Source organism: Peromyscus californicus, unplaced genomic scaffold (genome assembly GCF_007827085.1).
Source record: "Peromyscus californicus insignis strain IS unplaced genomic scaffold, ASM782708v3 Scaffold_6__1_contigs__length_162567912, whole genome shotgun sequence".
Classification (NCBI taxonomy): Eukaryota; Metazoa; Chordata; class Mammalia; order Rodentia; family Cricetidae; genus Peromyscus; species Peromyscus californicus.
In genome coordinates this window covers 122,253,652-122,277,877 of record NW_026294584.1, presented here as the reverse complement: position 1 = coordinate 122,277,877, position 24,226 = coordinate 122,253,652, and the positions used below count along the sequence as shown (strand labels likewise).

The 24,226-nt window shown below is 39.5% G+C and overlaps 1 long non-coding RNA gene across 2 annotated transcripts in view; it reads left to right on the top strand.

The window, feature by feature from the left end:
* The window catches only part of LOC128099014 (uncharacterized), a 61,816-nt gene that overhangs the window by 24,855 nt on the left and 12,735 nt on the right, over nt 1-24,226 (top strand). The window contains exon 2 of one of the 2 annotated variants that reach the window (XR_008214409.1): nt 1,204-1,273. The exons of the other annotated variant lie outside the window; for it this stretch is intronic. This is a non-coding gene — a long non-coding RNA (uncharacterized LOC128099014). The remainder of the gene's footprint in view (nt 1-1,203; nt 1,274-24,226) is intronic. 2 annotated transcript variants of the gene reach the window in all.

Below are 24,226 nucleotides of genomic sequence, written 5' to 3'. Positions count from 1 at the left end.
CCTCTTCTGGCCTGCAAGGACACATGCAGGCAGAACACTGTATACATAATAAATAAATAAACCTTTAAAAAAAAAGAAAAAAAAAGAATAGATTTTCCATTAGATCAGTGGTTCTCAACCTTTCTAAAGCTGAGACCCTTTAATACAGTCCCTCATATTGTGGTGACCCCTAACCATAAAATTATTTTGTTGCTACTTCATAACTGTAAAAATTCTACTGCTATGAATCATAATGTCAATATCTGTGTTTCCTGGTGGTCTTAGATTACCCTGTGAAAGTGTCATTTGACCCCCAAAAGGGTGACAACCCACAGGTTGTGGACCACTACATTAGATGGTGGAGCATAGAGAATATTTATACTTTATTTATTTTTGGTCTACCTCACATAAATGCTACATGCTATTACTAAGAACTGCATATAACATAAGCTGTCTAGACACATCATTCATAAGCCCTCAGCTCGTACAAGATTCTTGAACCACAGGTTTAGAGAAATCCCAAGAGTTAAAACGAGGAGATATTCAGCCTGTGGTGGAGGTGAGGTAAGATTTGCAGACCAATGAGTTGAAATTCATCATCAGGTAGAATATGACAGTATTGTTTTAAATCACTTAAAAATAACACTTAAAAGCTTCTTTTTAAGCATCATCAAAATAACCCTTTGCCCCAGTGTCTGCCAGACTGTTCTTACTTTGCCTTTGATGACTCTAGTGTTTTTGCTCCTCATTTCCTCCCTTGTTTTAGTCTCGTGGCTACTCTGCTGGCTAGTTTTTATGTCAACTTGACACAAGCTAGAGTCATCTGAGAGGAGGGAACTTCAACTGAGAAAATACCTTCATAAGATCAGGCTGCAAACAAGCCTGTAAGGCATTTTCTTAATTGTTGATTGATGGGGGAGGGCCCAGCCCATGATGGCCTCTGCATCAGCTCCTGCCTCCAGGTGCTGGGCCTGCTTGAGTGCCTAGCCCGATCCTTTGATGATGTGGAAGTTTAAGCAAAATAAAGCCTTTCTTTCCTAACTTGTTTTTGGTCATTGTGTTTCCTCACAGCAGTAGTAACCCTAACTGAGACAGAAATCAGATAAGGTTGAGTTGAAATGTCAGGGTTGGAAAGAACTGTAAAGGTCACAGACTTCAGCAATTCCCAAATCTCACACTTTGGCTGCTTTTTCCACATGTGCATCCTTCCGTTCTCATCCTCAGAGATTCTTCTTTACTGACTTGTGATGGATCTCCAGAATCTGCACAGAAACAACGAACCAAATTTTTCCAGGTACCCAAATGGTGTGTGTGTGTGTGTGTATGTATATAGATAAATACGTGTGTGTATGTATGTATATGATACAGTTAATTGATCCTAGAACCATGTTGAACAAAGCTTCACGAGATTAACTCAAACACAAAAAAGGTGACCAATATCTCAGTGGGAAAAGCCATTTGTTGAACAAGTGTAAGGAGCAGAGTTGTTTCCCTAGTATCTACATAAAAAGCCTGGCATGGCCTCACATGTGCCCGTAACTCCAGTTTTGTGGGGATGGCAGCAGGAGGACTGTTGGGGCTTGCTGGCTGCCAGCCTAGCTCCAGGTTCAGTGAGAGACTCAAGGGAATAAGTTGGAGAGTTGTAGAGCGGGACACCTGATACCTTCCTCTGAACTTAGCACACATTACATGTACATGTACATCATACAATTATACACCACACATCTTTGGCACACATACTCTCACACACAGTAAATAAATAAATCAAGCACAGGAGAGAATGGTGTGAAGAGTGTTACACATGAGTTGTATGATTGTGCCACTGTAGCATGAAATACTGTGTAAAATGCTTTTATAAACAGAAGAGCACTATCAATGATGAAGATATCATATAGTAAACACACATGAAAATCACATGCTTATTATGTAATACATACACAGAGGATAAGGAGATGGTTCAATGGTTAGAGAACACTCACTACTCTTACAGAGGATCTGAGTTTAGTTCCTAATACCCACATCAGGTGGTTCACAACCTGGAACTCCCCAGGCAATTTGATGCCCTCTTTTGGCCTCCATGAGTATCCAGAGTATCCACACACATATGGCATACACACATAGATCAATAAAAATACAAAATGATTCTTTAAACAATATATAAAATAATGTCCTTATTAACTCTCACATACTGTACATAATTGTGTGTGCTCTTATGGGTTTGTTTGTATGCACATCCCCACAAACAATTGAATAATGCATTGCAATATGATGTCAGGACATCTATGATATCACTAGGTAACAGTAGTTATTCATTTACATCATAATCTTGTGGTACTGTATTTATCTCATGATTACATAACAATCTTGAGAGAAAAGACTATTTTCCTTGTTCCTCTAATTGCTGAATTTGCTATAGACTCACTGTTCTAGGTATTGGTCCATCCAGGTACTGCTTGCCCATGTGTCAGTACTACCTAATCTGCAGCCCTGAAATGTTATGGGATGGTCTCTATGTCAAATTGCTCTGGTTGGTCAATAAATAAAACACTGATTGGCCAGTGGCTAGGCAGGAAGTATAGGCAGGACTAACAGAGAGGAGAATTGAGAGAACAGGAAGGTGGAGGGAGACACTGCCAGCTGCCGCCATGACAAGCAGCATGTGAAGATGCCGGTAAGCCACAAGCCACGTGGCAAGGTATAGATTTATAGAAATGGATTAATTTAAGAAATGAGAACAGTTAGCAAGAAGCCTGCCATGGCCATACAGTTTGTAAGCAATATAAGTCTCTGTGTTTACTTGGTTGGGTCTGAGCGGCTGTGGGACTGGCAGGTGACAGAGATTTGTCCTGACTGCGGGCCAGGCAGGAAAACTCTGGCTACACTGAAATGCATGCTTCTCTTTTGGGCTTTGCAACATCCGTGCTTGCTTCTTCCATATTTCACTGGGAAGACAATACAGTTTATCAGCTGAGGATGTGGATTTTGGAGCCAGACTCTGGATTTTATCTCCAGTTCTGCTTCCTTCTGGTACTATTGCTCTGAGCTAGCTCAATTTGTATTGCCCAAATTTCTTCATTTGTGAAATAGAATGGCATCTCTGCTGAGCATTTAATATGAGGATCGATGCATAAATGCACATTAAACATTTAGCTTATACCCAGGGAGGAAATAAATGCCCCATAAATATTACCTTTCATTATTTTATTACTTGTCTTTCTCACTAATGGGTCATGAGTTTCTTGAATGCTGAGATACTATCTTCTTCAACCTTTAAGCTTTCCACCTGAAATTCCAAACTTCTTTCATAAAGAACTTTGGGTCTCCAGGGGGAGCAGGGAAGCTCTCAGTCACTCTTGTTTTCAAGTATAAGAAAATCCAAGCTGCATTTACTATTTATGAGCTGTGTTTTCATATTGTCACATGACGAGATGATGCTCTGCTTTTAAGAACCAGTAGAGGATATGAGATTCATTATCTTTTAATGTAAAAAGGATGGTAGAAAACTCCACCATGTAATGCACAACCAGGAGGCTCACTATTGCCCTAGAATTGGCATTAACATCTTTCTTCTAGAAATTAGTAAACTACATGCCATGTTTACAAACACAATATTTGACATAAAAGCAGTACATGTTGGAAATGGCATTTGAGAATTAATTGCTGTACACGATTCATAAAAAGATCAATCCAGCAGCAACATCCTGGTACTGAACTCTGGAATCCCTCTCCTCTCCTCTCCTCTCCTCTCCTCTCCTCTCCTCTCCTCTCCTCTCCTCTCCTCTCCTCTCCTCTCCTCTCTCTCCTTCCCTCCCTCCTTCCTTTGTCCTCCCCCTTCGTGTGTGTGTGTGTGTGTGTGTGTGTGTGTGTGTGTGTGTGTGTGTGTGTGTGTATCTTTAAAGGACATCTAATAAGGAAGCCCATGAGCTTTGCTATCACACCCGTCTTTCAACAAGGGGTCCAGGGCCATTTCTGCCTCAGTGTCATTCCACTTTTAAGTACAACAAGAATGAAATGGAAACAATCAAAGGAATTAGAGTTGAAGCTAAAAATTAACCTCATCACCCAACTTGTTCTAGAAGAGAATTTAATTTGTATTAAAATCATTTTTCTCTGAGGCATGGCTGATTGTCAGAGAATTATCATAGAATTTACTCTTCTCTTGAAATCCATTTTCTAATTCTCTTTCCTAAAACATTGAATATTCTTTCAACTATGGTCTACTACTGGAATTGGTAAACTATCTCCTACTGCCTGTATTTGAACTGCTTGCTGACTGCTTTTCACATTTCCATTTTTTTGGGACAATTTACCAAACTTTACTGATGGTTTTAGATCAAGAGCTCCCTAAAGTTGCTCCTGCCCCGGCTCCCATTTCATGAGGTCTAGAATGGAAACTGTAAGGAGTGGAACTTCGTAGTATGATGGATGCTGAGTTGGGGTATGGACACCCCAGCAGTCTGGGGTCTCCTTTTCCCTCTTACATTCCTTCTGGAGTGGATGACACAGGGACTCTTCCTTCCTGGAGGCCATGTGAATCATGAACCTCTTGGTGAGGTTGAAGGAATTTGATAATGTTGTCACTGAGAGAAATGCCAAGCCCAGCCTCCAAGGTGGAAGAATGGATATTATTGTTAAATTACAGTGGTCCTCAGTGTAGCCCATGATGCCCTTTAAAGGGTCTGATGATGTTTGCTTTATTGTCTTGGTGATGTCATCATATTTAGTAGTTTTTTCTATGAGGCAGATCAGATCTGCCTATGATGGATACTTTTGAGTTGAGAATGCTAAATGTCATGCCAGTTGAGTTTTTCATTCAGCTCCAGAATAGAAGCTGAAGGTTTTCCTGTGTCCTGCCTGTTCCAACAGCTGCTCAGACCCAAGTAAACACACAGAGGCTTATATCAATTGCAAATTGCATGGAAAATGGCTCAGGCTTCTTGCTAGCTAGCCCTTACATCTTAAATTAACCCATTTCTATAAATCTATACTTTGCCACGTGGCTTGTGGCTTACCAGTATCTTTACATCTTGCTTCTCCTGGCGGCAGCTAACAGTGTCTCCTCTACTCTCTTTTCTCCTTCCTCCCTCTCTAGTTGGAATGTCCCAACTAACCTTATTCTGCCTCACCACTGGCCAAACAGTTTTATTTATCAACCAATCAGAGCAACACATATTTACAGCATACAGAATGATATGACCCATTACAGGATAACCTTGTCCACAATCTTGGACACAGAAATGATGTTCTGTGCAGTCTTATGATCATCATGCCACAGTTTCCCAAAGGGGCTATACATGATCTTCTGGGTGATAATGATGGCATGAAATATAGTCATGAGTTCCTCCATAATGTTATGAATGGTCTTAGACAACAGGGCTAAAATCAGGTAGCATAGGAGTCACTGCTGATAATCTTAATTGAGTTGTACTTCTCACAGTTCATGCCTATACAAAATATGGGGGCATCAGCAGATTCATCAGAGGTGATGACTCTTGTCTCTACCCTTCAAGTGGGCCTCAGCATTCTCCATGGTAATGAAGAAACCAGTTGATTCCACAGAATACTCCTTAATGGTATCATCCTATTCCATGTTGGCAGGATTTACTCATGAAAGATGATATATGTCACCTTCTGTCTTAATCAGTGTTCTATTGCTGTGAGGAGACACCATGACCATGGCAACTCTTACAAAAGAAAGCATTTAATTGAGGTTTTCTTATAGTTTCAAAGGTTTAGAACACTATCCTTATGGCAGTGGTGGTACACAGGTAGACATAGTCGCTGATAGTTCCACATTTGAATCTTTAGGCAGCAGGAGGAGAGGACTCTGGGCTTGGCATGAGCTTCTGAAACCTCACATCCCCACCCCAGTAACACACTCCAACAAGGCCATAATCTTAATCCTTTCAAACAGTGCCCCTCCCCGGTGGTCAAGCATTCAAATCCATGAACCTAAGGGAACCATTCTTACTTAAACCACCAAATTCAACTTCCTGACCCCATAGAGTTGAAACCATATAATAATGTAAAAATACATTTGTTCCAACCTCAGCGTGTGTGTGTGTGTGTGTGTGTGTGTGTGTGTGTGTGTGTGTGTATCAGCCTCAACACCATTCAAAGTCTCTTCTGAGACTCAAGGCAATTTCAGACCAGTAGGATTTGCAGAAGGATGCAGAGGAAGGATGATCATGAGTTTGAGGCCAGTCTGGGCTACAGAAGTTGGTACCAGGAAGCAAGGTATTGCTGTGATGGGCCTGACTATGCTGCTTGGAGCAGAATGTGGATTTTGGGACTTTGAATTAGGAAAGGTGAACACTTTAAGTGAGGCTCAATGGGCCTTTCTAGAAGGAACATGGAGGACAATATTGCTGAGAGCAATGTATATTATGATAGCCTGTTTCAAGAGGTTTCAGAGAAGAATATTATTAGTATGTGGCCTAGAGACTGTTCCTGTGTGATATTTTGGCAAATAATGTGGCTGTTTTCTGCCTTTGTCCAAAAAATCTGCCTGAGACTAAATTGAAGAGGTTTGGATTAATAGCATTGGCAGAGTAAATTTCAAGACAGCCTAGTACTGACTCTGCCATGTGTTTATTAGTGGTCACTCTTATACAAATCTATAATGAAAAGGGGTAAGCCAGTAAGCAGAACCCCTCCATGACTTCTGCATCAGCTCCTGCCTCTACATTCCTGCCTGTTTGAGTTTTCATCCTGACTTCCATCAATGATGAACAATGCTATGGAAGTGAAAGCCAAATAAACACTTTCCTCCCCAGGTTGTTTTGGTCATGGAGTCTTATCACAGCAATAGTAGCCTTAACTAAGATACTTCACTATTGATAACAAGCATCCCATTGTCAGCCTACACTGTGCCATGGGACCATCCATCGAATAGAAGAAGCACACTGTAACACGTAGACTATGTACTTGAGGTCAAGAAATGATTGGTATCCATTTTAATGGAGTTGAAACAGCTCTGGTGACCACAAACTCAAAACAACTAAATCCTGACCCTCACCATCATGCCATCATATCTCAGGGGCAGGGGCATGTTTAGTACTACATGAAAAGAAGCAGCTGTCTGCCTGGTGGGGTAGAGATGGAGCGAGGCAGAGGGATTCTTTGAAATTTTTAAATGCTTTGAAAAAAATCAAAGGAAGAATGACTTTTTTTTTGGACAGGTGGAAATTATGTGAAAATCAAATATTAGTGTTTATAAATAACTCAGACAGGCCCATACTCATCATCATCATCATCATCATCATCCTGTCTGCAGCTGCTCATGGCCATTTTAGTCACTCAAGAGTTCTGCTTTGTTCTCCTGGCTCTAAATCCACCAGCATGCACTAAAGCCTTTTGTTTCTTGCATCCCCATTGCCTTATACATTTTATTCCTTTGCTCTGCTTAGCTCCCTTTGTGAGGCAGCAGCCATCCACATGGTTGATCCCAATTCTATTTTTTTCAAGGCAGATCTACAGCCCATCATCTAGCTCCACCTAAATCTACTTCCAGCCTCATCTGCCTAATTGGGATCACAGATATTCTATGTCTAGATCTGGAGCTTGGATAGTATAAAGATAACAGTCATTGATGTTTGTTTTAAAATATTGTGTTTAAAATTGCCCTGGGATTCTATGATTATTTATTTATTTATTTGTTTGTTTAAGGTTAAGTATAGGTATCACTTTCACACTTCTTTAAAAAACAACAACAACAAAAAACAAACAAACTATGTGAATGAGGGTTTTGCCTGCACGTATGTCTGCACACCAGGTAGGTATCTAGAGCCCATGGAGGCTAGACATGGACATTGGGTCACCTGGAACTGGAGTTAAAGATGAGTGTGAGCCACATTGTGGGGTATGGGAGTTGAACCCAGGTCCTCTGCAAGACTAGCTATTTCTCCCAACCTCTGAACAATCTCTTCAGCCCCATGTTCAAACTTGTTAAATCTTTCCTGATTAGTTTTGTCCCAGCGTTTCTGCCTATGGATGTGTTTTTTAACTTCCCTTGGTTGGCCACTGTATTGCTTACTTTCTTAGCTGTGTGTGTTGTAAAGACCTCCCACACCCAACAGACATATTATACATTTTAATCTGATAGACTGATCAAAACAGTCAAGAGCATTCCACCACAGACGAAGCTTTGTGGCACTGTCTTACAAATTTAATATTGATCTGTTAAGTAGTACTTATTTGCAATGGCTTGTTCAAATAATTGCTGATCTCTTGAGCATCATGCAATTATAGGAGATGCTCAGGTATTTTTACCAACGTTACAGTAAACTATGTCTCAGTCCTTCTCCTATTCCATATGCTGTTTGTAATAGGGCAGAGGTTGCAAGTTTGATCTTTGCTTTCTTTCTTGACCTCTCTTTCATTTCCCACCATAGGTTGAAATAGCAAGGAAGCCCTTTCTAGAAGCTGGCTCTGCGTTTCTGAACTTACCAACCTCTGGAAATAAAAAAGCAAATAAATTTCTGTTCGTCATAAATCACATCTGTGGTGTTATGGTAAAGCACTACAAAGTGGACTAAGAGAAAGTCCAACTGAGAGAGAGGGTGGGGATGGAAAAGAATTGATGTTAGAGAGTTCCTCTTATTTGATTTTTTGATGTTTTAATCCTCCCAAGAAGAATGTTGGGGCGATAGATCTATCTGCCCACCAGTCTTTTGAACACCACTTTGACTTTACTCAAAAGTACTGAGTTCTACTTTGATCTCAGAAATGGGTATTAGGTATATGATTTTATCTAGAGTGAAATAGCATTCAACTTAGAACTTATGAAGAGTTGCCAGAATGTAAGAGTAATGTAGGAATGGCCTTCTGGCCTCAGCAGCCTTTGTTCTGTGCCAAATATGAAAGCTGGCACCTCAGACAATTTCTACCTAGTGTTCCTTCTTAATGTTCAGTCAAGTCTGGTGGAAAAACAATGGAGCTGAATTAGTTACTTACTTTTCTATTGTTTTGATAAAACATCATAGCTAAGACAGTTGCAGAGGAAAGAGTTTATTTGGGTTTATGATTCCAGAGGGATAAGAGTGGGAAAGAATGGAGGTAAGCAACAGGTGTGGAGAAAGGATCAGGAAGATGAGAGCTCACATCTTTCACTGCAAGCAGGAAGCAGAAAGAAGTAGCTGGAGGATTTCAACTCTCAAACCCCAGCCCCAGTACATCCTCCACCAAAGCTGCACTTCCTAAACTTCCCCCAAATAGCATTGAAAACTGGGGACCAAGTATCCAACTATCCAATCAGAAGAGGGATATTTTTCATTTAAACTCCCATAGGAGTGATAGATGGCACTTTGAGGAAGTCAGGGAAGTTTGTGTATTAGGAATACAAGTCTTGGCATCAGATTCTGGACTTACTGCCTAGTTGGATAAAGTGAGATAAACTCTTAAAACAAAACAAAAACAAGAGAAAATAACCTGTCTTTACAAACACCCCATATTTTATCTAATAGGAGGTCCTAGTTTAAAATCTTTTGTGGCTTAACACAGAGTACACCAAACACCGTCAGGGAAATGATGCATTTTGGGAAGAGGATATTAGAATGTAGGTTATAATAAAGTGAAAGCAGAGATGGAGAATACTGGGGAGTGAAAAGTTTCAAAAAGGAAGTGGAATGTTAGGGATAAGGAAGCGAGGGCCCAGAAGAAGACTTAACCAAAATGAAGTCTGTATAAAAGTGACTTGTAATCTAAGTGAAAGATGTGTAATAAGAGGGGATAGTAGAACATACGTGATATGTGAAAACGGGGATATTGAAGGTTTACGTGGCGATCCTCTGCTGTGGAATAGAAGAAAGGAGGAGAAGGGGTAGTTTAAATCCAAGCTAAGGATGACAAGCAGTTGTACGAAACCTCACTAGTTTGTAAGCTAACTGAAAACATGCTTTAAGAAAAAAGGTGTATACCCTGACCCTCCTAAAAAAAGAAAGAAAAAAACTAAAGCCGGTCTTTATTATTTTGCAAAATGAGCATCATCATAATAAAACTATAGAGATTTTCATTAGAGTGAATTGCCTTCTCATACAAAGAGCTTAGAGGAGGTGTTGGATTAGAATAAATGGCCACTAAATGTCATTCATTCTTTTTCATAATGTTTTTGTATTCTCCCACAGTGCATACATGTTTTATTAATAGGAATAAAATATTCCTTATAGAACATACTTATGAGGGAATAAGAAAAAAAAAGAAGTAAAAAGTTCTGAATATTTCTAAAAGCCATTGATTGAAGTTAACAGGGCCCCTTAAGTTTCCATTAATATGTAGGACAGAGGACTGACGCATCCAATAGTCAATACCTTCATACGTCTTCACTTTTGAACTTTAAAATGGTGACAGAGCATTTTTTTTAAGTCTTAGAGTTTTAAGTGATCTTTGTAGACCTTAAAATAAAAATCATCACATCCCTTGGCTCTGTTCGGTAGTTTTGTCACTTAAAATTTATGTGTTATTGAAACTGTCATCAATTAAACATGATACAAATACAACAGATAACAAAATGCAAGCATTGTTTGGCCTAAATTGTGAATTCATTTTAATAGATTAACTATATAAAAGATTTAATTATGAAATGAAATATAATTGTAAGACATTTGTTGGAAATCTTTGAAATGAATTCTTGAATATATAATTCCTTTATGAGCATTTAGAAAAAAGGTTATTCCAGCCTGTCCCTTGAGTGTAATCGTTTATCTTTAGAATTCCCAGTGCCTTCATCTTGGATTTATTCAGTCAAGGTAAAGAACAACTGAAGGCTATCAGCGGGTGAAACACGACACTTGGGAGTGCAGAAATCATAAAGGGACATTGAAAACACTGGGGCACTGGATACAGGTCCATCTGCTACTGCAGGGATTAACTAGGCAAGGTTATCAAGTGCTTTATGCACTCTGTAGGAGAATTAATTGCCTTTTTTTTTTCAAACTTCTATGTGTTTTCTTCTTGACACTTTCTGACAGTGAATTCTCTGTCTCGGTTTTCTTCTTTCCTCTTCTCAAGGTTCATACTTTTGCTAGGGACAAATTGGAGGGCTACTGACTGCTCTTGGAAAGAAGTAGTAAGATAAACTGAATCTAGCACACACTGAAAGTGCAAGAACTTTCTTGAACAGCAAATACACATAGGCAGTAGAAGGGTCTTTGTGTGATATATCTAAGAAGAAGTAACAGAGTGTACTAGACAATATACACAAGCAAGAGGGCTACTCTGGTAGGAATATGGGTTAGATACTTGGAAGGGTTTTTTGTTTTTGTTTTTTTTTAATCTTACAGTTCTTTAATTTTTGCAGGAAAAGATGCTAGTTCATCAACCAGCACTAGGAATGTGCACTAGGAATATACACAGCTTATTCAAGCAGGGTAGATTTGAACAATTGAAAACACAGCCAATAAAGATCAGCAAGACAATGACTTCTGCACAGAACTGAAAGACCTTGGTTTCACAATGAGCCTCTTGCTGGATGTCAGGCTTTGTATACTTTTAAGTAGATCACGATGTGTCTATTGAAATGTGGGCAGGCTCAACTTTCTTTACAATGTTGGATTCCTCTATAGAGAAGACCTGTACATTATTTGACTCTTGACCATTCCTTTGCCATTCAATTTCTACCATCTCTATTTTTCTTTGTTCATTATACGCCTGATGATTCTCTGCAAAAGCCTTTTAGGGGGGTGGTAATTGTAAAACAAGACCACAGTAGAAATGACATAGTGAACACTTATTTTCCTCATAAAAGAATTCAAAACCACAGAGTATCATAGAAAACAAATTTTTATAACCTTTTCAAATGTTTTGACTTGTAACATCATTATGGGAGGCCTCGTTTTCACCTTCTATCTGATTATCCATCATTGCCTTGGCAGGAAGAATGTGTTCTGGTTTGTGATCTTCTCTCTTAAGATGAGCATGAAAAGCAAAGGCCACCTGTTGCCATTTAGAAATACAGTTTTCTCCAAATCCTCTTGACATTTCAAGGCTTCACATCTGCTTCTTTGTGATAACATTTTCTTTTATGGACTACAAGGTTTGTAAGACAGTGTCATATGGGCCAAAATCTAGTTAGAAATTAATGGTGTTAAAATTCATAAATATAAAGTAGTTTTTAGGTTCATGTTCCATGCAGGGGAAAGAGTTTGTGCCCTTCTATAAAAATATATTACATGCTTTTCCTCATTTATGCCATGTCTGATCAATGACTGTGCAACCACGCCGAGAATGGCCATCAATATGTTACCAAGTAAAAGAATCTACATTAAGTTGAGATGTCTGTCATTAATGAAGAAGTTGGTTCTGTCCTCTACTGTCCATCCCTTTTCTGGATGCTTTTTCTGAGTTTTTCTCCTAACCCAAACACACTTAGATTCCTAGCTAAGACATGTAGCAATAACTTCCACCTAATTCTTTACGTCTCATTCTCTTACACCCTTACCCAGATGGCTATTTAGATCTTATGCCAATTTCAAAAATGGCGTAAGTACTAGCTGTGATTTTAAAAGACTAGGCATTGGTGTGTGTGTGTATGTGTGTGTGTGTGTGTGTGTGTGTGTGTGTGTGTGTGTGTGTGTGTGTGTGAGAGAGAGAGAGAGAGAGAGAGAGAGAGAGAGAGAGAGAGAGAGAGAGAGAGAGAGAGATATTCATATAAACATTTGTCTGAAGACCTCTTCTGTGAGTACCAGGGCCATCTAAGTCACCAGTATGCTTCTGGTTGAAGCAATATTTGCTCTTGGTGCATTTTCAGAGGCCAGGGTAATTCCGTAGCCTGCAAAGGAAGATAAGAGTCAGGTTGCAGGCTGAGAAGCAGTTGTGGGCAGATAAAAGCATGTTATTCCATGCCAGAGGTTAATGGGAAATGTCAGCACAGTGGTGATTTTCCAGTCCTTTGTTCCTATTTTGACAGAGGACACAGTCTGAGCTAAACCCCAGATCCTATTTCCAAGAACACCTGTCACTCCATGGATCAAATGGTCTTAGGAACTCTGTCTATCCCAATAGCCCCATGTCTGTTGTGTTCTGTCTACATTCCTGGAATAAACTCTCTCCTGGCTGAGCCTTTGGTCACCAAATGGCTAATCTTCTCTTCTGTGCATTGTTTCCATGCAAAGCTTAAAATATTTCTTTTGTGTTTCTGAAGGAGTGACTGAAATACATTTTATCAACATTTAAACTGCTTTGCCAGATCTGGCAGACAACTAATCCATGAAGAAATCAAAGTTTATTTCTATGTTTCTTTCCAGGCAACAGTCATTCAGACACTCATATAGACACACCCACTTACTACCTGGGCATCTTCCCTCTCACGTCTCCATGTGATTCCCAACTTCAGGAAATCCAGCGTTGAAACTGGGAATCATTTGTGCCTAGTCCTCAATGAGTTGCATTAGTTTTAGTAGATATTTTTTCTCCTCCTGTTTATCTGAATAGCTGTAAGTAGATTCTATTATTTTAAAAAGGAAAATAGTTAATGGACCAATCTATGATGTGGCAGGTACCATTTACCAGCCCAAAGAAAACAATTTACCATAGCCAGGTGACTTCCCCTGAGAAGGCAAGGGGCACTGGAGAGAATGGAAAGGCTCCTTAGCTTTGTCTCGAAGGCCTTAGTCACTGTATTGTTGTCTACTATAATAATACTACATCCCATGGATTGCTTGCTCACCCTATGCCAAGCTTTGAGCTAATTTTATATGTATGATCAATTTAACACTTATGGAAATGTCTTTTTAATTTAAATCTTTTTTTGAGAATTTCGTGTGTGAGCACTGTATCTATAGAAATCAAATCTTTCCCACATCCCTCAAATTTCTACTGTGCCCCTCCTCCCAAATTCATGTTTTCTTCTTCAATTATTAGTGCTACACATACACACATGCACACACATATGCACATGTATATATACATGTATGGGTATATACTCTCTACTGAATCCCCTATTAGCTTTGCTTACATGTACACAGATCCAGGGCTGACCATTTGGGGTTGGTCATTCTATACAGGAGCTTGTTTCCAAAGGAAACCAATTCTTCCTTTCTCCACTGACCACCTGTAGAACTTCATTCAGGAGTGAGACCATATGGAATTTACATTATCCAAGTTGTTATGTCAACTAGTATTGCCGTTATGGCATCAATAGCATTGTTGGGGTTTTACAGGTACCTTTTCCCTGTTGTGCTTAGGGGACACTACTTAGCAACAAGTGTTCTGGGCCTGTGACTTGTGAAAATTTTCTACCCACCAGCTCTGTGATTTTTCTTAAGCTTTATGCACAGATGTTGTATTGCACAGTATCAGTTGGTATTGGACATCCCATCATCCCTTATTCTCTGCATCCAGTTGTGGATCTTCATAATAACCTCCATCTGTGGCAAAAAGAAGCTTCTTTGATGGGGGTGAGAGCTGCAATTATCTGTGGCTATAAAGATAAATATATAGAGTACAGTTAGGAGTTATGTTGGATTAGGATAGTGGAGTAGTAGATTCTCCTCTCAGGTTTATAACTTTTCCAGCCACGGGTGGTTGGCTAGGTTTATAGTACAAGGCATGAATTCCTTCCTATTGAGTGGGTTTTATCCAATTAGACAGCTATTGGCTACCTTCAAGATAAAAGTGCCACCATCGCACTGTCGCAGACATCTTGTTGGTCCAGTCATTGTTGTAGTTAGTATGCCTTAAGCTGGATAGGACTGCCAATTGCTCTTCTTCCTTGGCAACTTGAATAACACTTTCCGATACTGTCTCAGTTCCCAGTATCTTAGGAAGGAGACTTTAAAAGGTTAGTTCCAGCTCGATTCCTCCTAGGCCTGTGTCAGAGTGTGTGGTGTCTTCAGCAATAAGGCCTTGCCTTCAAGTTCTGGAAGGCAAGCCAGAGCAAGAGCAACAGCGACAGCCTACATTATTTGAGGACACTTTTGTATTCCTATGACTAACAATTTGAGGGGAGGTTTCCCACACCCAGAGCAGGGGTTTTGTTAGATAGTACATGGCTCTTGGAGGGATCATCATTATTCCATGTGGCATAACTCCATTAACACACACAGACACACAGACACAGACACACACACACACACACACACACACACACACACACATCTATATACATGCACAGACACAGACACATCTATATATACACAGATATATAATATTTTTTAAAAAGCTTATGCAATAATATTTCCTTATGGCTTTTTCATGCATCCTCATTGTTATTTCTCTCTTTCTCCTGTCTCCTCTTGCATTACCTTTCCTTCCTTCTCCCCAGTAAGCCCCTCCCATTTACCATTACCCTCTTCATAGCACCTGTCTTCTGCTAACCCCTTTCTAGAGCTCTTTCTCACCCTATTCCCTCATGATCCCTTTCTACTTTGCTGGATTCCTCAAATACTTCAGGTTAGATATTAAAAATCTAAAAATTTGGAGCCAGGAACCACATACAAGAGAAAAAATACAGTGATTGTCTCTCTGAGCCTTGGTTACCTTACTCAGTATAGTACTTTCTGGTTCTCTTCATTTACCTGCAAAGTTCATGGTTTTATTTTTTCTTTTCTTTATCTATCCATCCATCCATTCATTGGAGGACATTTAGGTTGATTTCAATTTTGAGCTATTGTGAATAGAGCAACAATTAACACAGCTCAACGAGTTATCTCTGATGTATGGTGTGGAGTCCTTTGGGAAAATGACAAGGATAGGTATAGCTGGTATACGGACTTTTAGCTTTTTGAGAATTCTCTACACTGATTTCCATAGGGGCTGCACCAGTTTGCAATCTCTTCGAGAAAAAGAAAACTCACAGAAATTTCTGAGATTGGTATAGATTTCAATTTGGTGAATCTGAATTTTATTTAGAAACAGGGCAGCTTGCAGCAGTAGGTCATACAGCTCAGTAGAGGTTGATGTAGGATTTGAACTTAGGCCATTCTGCTTCCTGGGCCCACTCTCTCTCCTACTTCTGAATAAAGCACCAGGTCTGTCTTTCAAAGTGTGATCTCTTCAGATTCTTCATCTCTTAGTTCTTCTGATTTCTCTGGACTCACCTTTGTTCTTGAATACATATCCTTAGCAGCCTCATCTCTTATCTCCTAAGCCAAAGTTCTTTCTTGGTTTCACTACTTCTCAGTATCAGTTATGGCCTCTTATATGTATCTTTTCTACCATCCACCTCCATCCCATCAGATGTTTTCTGTTTCAGAGAAAGTGCCCCTTCTTGAAATTGTATTAAATATTTTTCATCATGTTTTACCATAATAGAACATCTGCCTCAGGAGAGGAGAATTTTAAATCATTCACCATAGGTATTCTTAGAAACTATCAGAGTACCCTCCTCTAGTAGGCTCTTGGCAACTACCTGTGGAATGAATGAATGAATGAAGACGTGAGCTTTCATGAAGCTTTTATGATGATCTCCTTTTTAATTGAGAATCCTCTCCAACATAGCGTTTGTGAAGAGCTTCAGGTACTTGTTTTATTCCAAAGAACAGCCTTATTCTTGTTTATAATAATGATTTACTATGTCATTAGTGTGGCATTATTCCACATCCAGTACTCTATCTATGCAACCTATTTTTTGAAAGCTCAGGCTGATTTGTAATTAAATATGCTTCTAAAATATCACTCTTCAGCATCTGATACTGTGTGCAACATCCAGCACTTGAAAACACTGTTCTGTTTGTCTGCACAATGTGAAAGAACAATAAAAGTGAACAAACAACAAAACGTTTATTGCATTGTTTCTACTTAAAAAGAACCTCTTAAATGTTCATTATACTTTAACAGAAGCTGTGTATGTATCATTTCAGGTCAGTAGCTCCAGATTTCCCAAGGCTAAGAGTAAACTCAAGCATCTAGAAAGTTTTCCTGTCTTCCCAGGAGAAAGGGAAGACTTTTTGTGCTTCCTGATGCCTCCTAGACTCCTTCTTCCTCCTTGGCGAGTTCAAGGATTACGATCCTTCTCAGGAAGCTGTGCTTACAAGGGTGTGAAAGACAATGGGTTGAGAAAACCATGAGTTTCTGATACTGAAAGGAATCCTAGGAAGATATTATTTTTGTGTCTCTCATGTTATCTGAGAAAGGATTGTGTTCTCCTTTTGTTCAAAGCAAAGGCATAAAAAGTGATCTTTCTTACATATGTGAATGCCCCACTCTGAAAGGCTTTTCCTATCCAGGGTTATCATCCTGTAGCCTTCTGCTTCCGCTTGCTTTTGATTTTTCTCACCTCCCCACAGTGTAGTTTTGATGTGCAATTTCTTCTGAAAGATCCAAATTCCCATTGAATTCTTTTACTTCAAAGTGTTTACTTTACAGCAAGTGATCAATGTTGAGCTAAACAGGGAAGAAATCGTCTGTATAGTTACATTTCTTTATATCTCTCAGCACATGTTCGCCTATTTTAAATACTAACATGGCAAGCTATGTTGGATAAGCATTCTGGGGTGCCCATGTGTTCTTTATTTTGCAACATAAAGTGGAGATACTCAATTCTTGAAAATTGCTTTCTGAGATTGAATACTGCACCACATATTATAAAAAGCATTATGGAAGAACTATTTGTGTTCTTGCTGGATCAGCTCAGTACTGTTAAAGTTGGGTAATAAATACAGATTTTTTTTTTTCATCGGGGATACTTGGTGTGGTGGTGGTGATGGTGGTGTGTGTGTGTATGTGTGTGCATGTACTTGTGTATTTAATATGTAACTACTTTCAACTTAGGTTGACTTCTTCAGCAAAGGACTAGGTCAAGCTTAAAGTCAAGGTTAAGGGTATCTCAAATCAAAATAGGCCAACCTGAGTTTTATTTTGACTTTATTTTACTGCTTTGGTAAGTGCTTAGTTTCTATGTGCATTCTTCTAGCTCTCTCCTCTACAAATGGGGATAATCATAGCACCAGTTTTTAAATCATTCTAATATGAATTTTAAATAGTTGATCTGTGTAAAAGTACTTGCTGAAGAGGTGAGAATGTGACGAACCCACAGTTTAAATTTTATTGTTAGTTCACTTGGAAAATAAACATATGATAAAGCTGACCAGAGTATGGAAAAGGATGGTGACTTGTGAGCTTTAATTACTGCCATGTCTCCATGGAAACTGCTTTGAGTCTAAGGGTAGCAGCCTCTGGTTGGATGCCTTCACACATTCTATATCATTTTCTTTTTCACACTCACTACAGTTTAAATAAATTGATTGTTGAATTATCCATTTAGGTTGTGATAGTGATGGAAGGGGAGGCTTTCGTGTTTGCTACTGGATGCTCAGTTAGCATTCCAAAGTGCTTGGAACAGAGGGGTTGTTTAAAACTAGTTGCCAACTTACGAGGAATCTTAGTTACTTTTTTTATTGCAGCAACAAAACACTATGACCAAGGCAACTTATAAAAGAAAGAATTTACTTTGAGGCACAGCTCCAAAGGGGTGGAGTCCTTGGCCATCATGGCAGGAGACATGGCAGCAGGCATTTCAGAATGTTTCTAGAGTAGTAGCTAAGAGCTTACATCTGATCCATAATCATGAGGTTGGTGGGGCAGGCACTAACTGGGAATGCTATGGTCTTTGAAACCTTAAATCCACTCTGTAGCAACACACATCCTCCATCAAGACTATGCCTCTCAATCCTTCCCAAATAGTTCCATCACCTGAGGACCAACTATTCAAATATATGTACCTACAGGGGACATTTTTTTCATTCAAACCACCACAGGGGGTAACCTCAACAAGAAGGTATAAAGGAATCCATATACTTGGAAGAGGACCTTTGTAAATATATGGATAGATGGATGGGTGAGTGGGTGGGTGAGTGGTTGGATGAGTAAGTGCATGAATAGATAAGTAGGTGGATAAGTAGTTAGATAGTTGAATGGGTGGATGAATAGTGGGTGGATGTATGGATGGATTGAAGGGTGGGTGACAGATGATGGGTAGATAAGTGGGTCTATGGATGTGGGGTGGCTGGCTAGCTGGCATGGTGAGTAGATAGGTAGATGGATGAATAGATAGATGATGGATATGTAGACATGTGATTTCATTTGACTTTTTTGGCATCTTTGTTCAGTGTGCTCTGTTACATTTTTCTTCTTTGCTCAATGTTGAATTAAATTAAAGAATTGAATTAGATCTGAAAGTCAGGAGTATGGATGGGAGGCTACCCCTTATCCAAAGGAGAACTGCCTTTCTTGTGACATAGACATAGAGGAATATGATCCTTGAAATAGGTCACATCTCTATTTTATATTTTGTACTTTTAAAATCCCCAGTTGACAATGGCTTCAACACACATGCTATGACTTAAGGGTGTTACGCGTGTGGTTTCAGGATACTGGTGTGCAATAGAAATACCATGCTTACATGTGTACAGGGTCAAGGCAGAAACCAGAGAAGCTGGACCAATGGAATCGAATTGAAGACCCTGACACTAATCCACACACCTATGAACATATAATTTTTGACAAAGAAGCCAGAAGTGTACAATGGAAAAAAGAAAGTATCTTCAACAAATGGTGCTGGCATAACTTGATATTAACATGTAGAAGGCTGCAAATAGATCCATATCTATTACCGTGCACAAAACTTAAGTCCAAGTGGATCAAGGATCTCAACATAAATCCAGCTACTCTGAACCTGCTAGAAGAGAAAGTAGGAAGTAGTCTTGAATGTATTGGCATAGGAGATCACTTCCTAAATAGAACACCAGTAGCACAGACACTGAGAGAAACAATCAATCAATGGGACCTCTTGAAACTGAGAAGCTTTTGTAGAACAAAGGATACGGTCAACAAGGCAAAGCGACAGACTACAGAATGGGAAAAGTTCTTCACCATCCCCACATCTGACAGAGGACTGATATCCAGAATATATAAGGAACTCAAGAAATTAGACATCAAAATGCCCAACAGTCCAATTAAGAAATGGGCTATAGAACTAAACAGAGAATTCTCAACAGAGGAAACTCAAATGGCCGAAAGACATTTAAGGAATTGCTCAACATCTCTAATCATCAGGGAAATGCAAATCAAAACAACTCTCAGATACCACCTTATGCCTGTCAGAATGGCTAAGATCAAAAACACTGAAGACACATTATGCTGGAGAGGATATGGAGCTAGGGGAACTCTCCTCCAGTGCTGGTGGGAATGCAGGCTTGTACAATCACTTTGGAAATCAATATGGTGCTTTCTTAGAAAATTGGGAATCCATCTCCCGCAAGATCCAGCTATACCACTCTTGGGCATATACCCAAGGAATGCTCAACCACACCATAAGAGCACTTGTTCAGCTATATTCATATCAGCATTGTTTGTAATAGCCAGAACATGGAAACAACCTAGATGCCCTTCAACTGAAGAATGGATAAACAAAATGTGGTACATATACACAATGGAATACTACTCAGCAGAGAAAAACAATGACATCATGAGGTTTGCAGGCAAATGGATGGATCTAGAAAAAATCATCCTGCGTGAGGTAACCCAGACTCAGAAAGACAAACATGGTATGTACTCACTCATAGGAGGATACTAGATGTGGAACAAGGGTGACAGGACTGCTACTCACATCACCAGGGAGGCTACCTGGAAAACAGGACCCGAAGAAAGACATGTGGATCACCCAATGACGGAGAAATGGAAGAGATCTACATGAACAAACTGGACATGAGTGGGGGTAGTGAAGGGCGAGGGTCGAGGGAAAGAGAGCTTGGGGGAGCGGGAGATCCCAGCTGGATCAAGAACAGAGAGGGAGAACAAGGAATAGGAGGAGACCATGGTAAATGAAGACCACATGAGAATAGGAAGAAGCAAAGTGCTAGAGAGGCCCACAGAAATCCACAAGATACCCCCACCACAGACTGCTGGCAATGATCAAGAGACAGCCTGAACTGACCTAGTCTGGTGATGGGATGGCCAAACACCCTAATTGTCGTGTTAGAAACCCCATCCAACTACTGAGGGATCTGGATGCAGAGATCCATGGCTAGGCCCCTGGTGGAGCTCTAGGAGTCCAATTAGTGAGAAAGAGGAGGGTTTATATGAGCAAGAATTGTTGAAACCAAGGATGGATAAAGCACAGGGACAAATAGCCAAACGAATGGAAACACATGGACTATGAACTAATGGCTGAGGGGTCCCCAACTGGATCAGGCCCTCTGAATGGGTGAGACAGTTGCTTGGCTTGATCTGTTTGGGAGGCATCCAGGCAGTGGGACCAGGTCCTGTGCTCACTGCATGAGTTGGCTGTTTGAAACCTGGGGCCTATGCAGGGTCGCTTGGCTCGGCCTGGGAGGAGGGGACTGGACCTACCTGGACTGAGTCTACCAGGTTGATCTCAGTCCACGGGGGAGGCTTTGCCCTGGAGGAGGTGGAAATAGGGGGTGGGCTGAGGGGAAGGTGAGGGGGGCGGGAGGGGAGAGAACAAGGGAATCCGTGGCTGATATGTAGAACTGAACTGTATTGCAAAATAAAAAAAAAAAGAAAATGAATACCCTATTGCAAGGAAGTCCACATTCCATTCTTAATGATTTTTACCATAGAAAGCCCAATCAAACAAGTTTTTCAAGAGAATCTATATAATCAAATTTCAATGAAAAAGCCTCAGAGTTAAAAATATTATCAATACACTCATGTATTATATAAAAAATGAAATGGTCCAAACCTATAGTTCTAATGACTGTATCCAGATCACAGAACTGCTTTTTGAAAGGTTGTATCTGTGGTCTCCAAATAATTTATTGCTAAGCAAAATAAAAATGCTCTAAATGTATGGATAAAGCTTCTACAGGTGAATGGGTGGTACATATCTCCAGTGCCAGCCCTGGGAGGCTGAGGCAGGAGGATTGTGCATTCAAAGCTTGTCTTGAACATATAGCAAGACCACATCTGAACAAGAAGACAAACAAACAAGTCAGATAAGAAGAAGAAAAGGGAGAAGAGGAAAGGAAAAGAAACTACTCTGAAAAAATATCTCCTAAGAATTGGGATGCAGAAGAATAAACACAGTCTTTGGATTCATATAAATCAGGGTTTGAATCCTTTACTTATCATTAGTATAGTAGTGTGATCTGGGACAGAGTACTGATCCTCTTTGAGACTATTTCAACTGCAGGGTCTTTTATATTATTTAACAGAGAAGAACAAAGAGTTTAATCCATATTTCATAAAATGGCTTATTACTATGAAAAATATACATATCTAACAAAGTTTGCAACATTAGATCAAATATTTAAAATGCATTCTAAATGCATCTAATTAAACTCATAGAATATGAAATTAATTGTTGGAATTTTAATGTAACTGAAAACACTGAATTCTATAAATACACTAAAGATCAGATAGAACCATAATCTAATGGTTCCTGTTTTTATTACTTCACTGAAATTTCAAAATTGTCAATGTTCTGATTCAATATATTTGTCTCAACATGTTTTTCAATACTTTTGGAGGGTAGAATGATACTTGTTTTAATATAATTAGAATATTATACTAGAATTGATATTGACACTTTCATGTATTTATTACTTTTCTTGTTACTATAATCAAACAGTTCACAAGAGGTGAATTAAAAAGGGAATAATAATAATTTAGAGGGAATTGGGGTCATGATTTCAGGGTACCTTCCATCGTGACTGCAAGAGAGTCTAAAAACTGTGGCAAGGCTAGTTACATCATGTAGACAGTTATCCTCCAGTGAGCCACCTTTACTTCAGGCAGACTGTCTCTTAAAGATTCCTTAACTTTCCAATACAGCACCACCAACTGGGAGGAAGAGGGGAGACAAATGTTCAAACACAAAGAGCTTGTGGGGGACATTTCATGTCTAATCCATACAGAGTCATCTGGAAAGAGAGAACTATCAGAATGCATTCAGGCAATACGTCGGGGCATTTTCTTAATTAATGGTTAATGTGGAAGGCTCCTTCCCTGGTCTGGTGGTCCTGGGTGCTATAAAAAAAATAAACTGAGCATGCCACTGGGAATACGCCAGCAAGCAGCGTTCTTCCAAGGCCTCTGATTCAGTTCCAGCTTCAGATTGCTGCCTTGAGTTTCTACTCTAGCTTCCCTTCATGGTGGACTGTAAGCAGTAAGATGCAATAAACCCCCTTTCTTCCCCAAGTTGCTTTTGGTTGTGGTGTTTATCACAACAATAGAAGGTGAACTAGAACACACACACACACACACACACACACACACACACACACACACACACACACACACACGACTGAGGATCCTAGGTTTCTTTTTAGGAGAAACACTCTGAAAAGTAATATCTAAGTCCTGGAGTTCCACATAAAGACATCATGGGGTTAAAGTGTTAGCACATTGCTGGGCTGTTTTCAAAATTTCTTGTGTTATTTTATGTGTCTGGGTGTTTTGCCTGCATGTGTGTCTATGTCATGTGTGTGCCTGGTATCTGTGAAGGCCAGAAGAGGGTATTAGATCCCCTGGAGTGGGCTTATATATGATTGTTAGCTACCACATGGGTGCTGGGAATCAAAACTGGGTCCTTTAGGAAAACAGCCAGTGCTTTTAACCCCTGAGTCATCTCTCCAGCATTTTTAGAGGGAAAAAGACTCAGAAAAATGTATTTCCTTTTATAAAAATCTTATAAAAAGGAGTTCATTTTGATTTTTTTTTGCAATTTATCTCTAACTTTATTCAATTGCCCCTTAAATGCGATTTCCTAGTTACTTTTCTCCATATTAAAGAAATGTCAAACTCTGGTTGTGTGATCTCTGTCACAAACCTTATTGTAGTGTCACATTATGCCAATCATAGTAGAAGCCATTCTGAGCACTCTTTCTCCTCCACAGAGTGATGCTAAGACACGTTCCTTACAGGGTGGTTGTGTTTTTCAATACATGTTTGGCAAATAGAACCTAGTATGTTTGGCCATATGTAATCCAGAAGCTATACATACCTATCATGCAAACAAGCTCTTGCTTAGGGGGTAGAATTTCTGTGTAAGCTGTAAAGATCTATTTAAATATACCATTGATACACAGAAAAATGTACGTGATATGTGGGAAAAAATTACCTTCCAAAAATAAACGCCTGCTATCTCTTTTGTATTGCTAATCCTCTATGTGACATTCTGTAGCTCTTTTAAATATTTTTGTATTAACATTGAAATGCTCCATCTGGGTGGCTTCTGCATCTGCTTGGGTATTAATAGTCTGTTCTGATCTGTCTCCATTTATGGAGGAGCTGTTATACTAGAAAAGATTGGATAGTTTGGACTGAAACCCTTAGGAAAAAACAAACAAAC